Source organism: Triturus cristatus, chromosome 8 (genome assembly GCF_964204655.1).
Source record: "Triturus cristatus chromosome 8, aTriCri1.1, whole genome shotgun sequence".
Classification (NCBI taxonomy): Eukaryota; Metazoa; Chordata; class Amphibia; order Caudata; family Salamandridae; genus Triturus; species Triturus cristatus.
The window spans coordinates 171,814,732-171,816,175 of NC_140591.1; positions in this window are offsets into that span (position 1 = coordinate 171,814,732).

A 1,444-nucleotide genomic window follows, 5' to 3' on the forward strand; every position below is an offset into this window, starting at 1 on the left:
AAGAAGGTGTGAACACCTCCGCCCAGAGTAGGCTTTATTCATGGCCTCCGGGATCGCAGGCTCTCACCTCAGGAGGTCAGAAACATGTGTAGGGTGGCTGGCTGGTCGAGACCAGTCAGTCAACACACTAGCAGTCGGTAGGTTTTCAGGGGGCACCTCTAAGGTGCCCTCGGTGCATTTATTAATAAATCCAACACTTGCATCAGTGTGAGTTTATTAAGAAGAGATGGTTGATACCGAACATCCCTATTTTCATTGAAGCCATCATGTAGCTGGGAAGTTCGTTTTCACCAGTGTCCAGCACATGTTTTAAAATGGCAACCCTGTTCACTTGTATGGGTAGTAGTAGGACTGACCAGCACAGGGGCATATCTGCTCATGCTGGTATGCCCTCACATGTAATATTCAGCACCCTACCCTAGGGCTGTTAGGCCTGCTGTAGGGCTGACTTACAAATATTACATGCAGTGGTAGGGGACATGGCACCCAGGGTTGTGTGACATGTCTTGTTTTCACTTTTGTCTGCACCAAGACACGCAACCTGTAATGGCAGTCATGCATGTGCCTGGTGAGGGGTCCCTTAGGGTGGCACAATTAGTGCTGCTGCCCTAAGGGCCCTCTTTAGTACCTCAGGCCCTAGGTAGCAGGGTTACCAATTAATAGGGACTTACAGAGGGTGCTAAAGGTTTTGTCAATTGAGGGAACAATTGTACAGTTTTAAGGGAAAGAACACTGGTACTGAGCACCTGGTTAGCAGGAACCCAGTCCACCTCAGTCAAAGTTCCATCAAGTACCAGGCAAAAAGAGCGTGTGGGTGGGGTACCGCAACAAAAACCCAGTTTTCTACAACCAAGCACTATGTTCTCACAAATTATGTGATTTGAGATGTCATATGTTTTGTTGTAAATGCTATATTTTTAGGTGGTAAAAATTATATAATATGAAAGGGTATAAGCAGTCCATAGAGAAGGCGCATGAATGTAATGTCACTGTTGGGCAAAGTGCAACTTTAGTAAGTTTCCACTTCGTTGCCTCAAAATTTTCCAGTGCCCATTTACGTTTGTACAGAAAGACTGTCTTTTAAGACAGCCTCTTGGGGAATGGTGTGAACAACCCTCAGGAAGGGGAATAAAGGGACTTCTAAGAGAGGAGGTGTTATCTCTTCCTGGCCGGACAAGTCAAACAGGATGTGGGCTCCAAAGGCGAGCTTCAAAGGGTAAGCCAACTTTAATGAGCAAATAGCAAGCACACATGAGAGGGCTGCTCCTTATTTCTCTAGACAGTATTGCATCAGGGACAGAGAATGGGGAACCAGTGGTTAGACCAGATTTTTCTTGGGTGTGTAGTCACACCCCTGGGGTAGGCTACCAAGCTCCACAAGCCAAGAGAGGAGTTCTGCCATCTTGAAAACGGGCAGAACACTGCATTCTGCGGTAGGTAGATG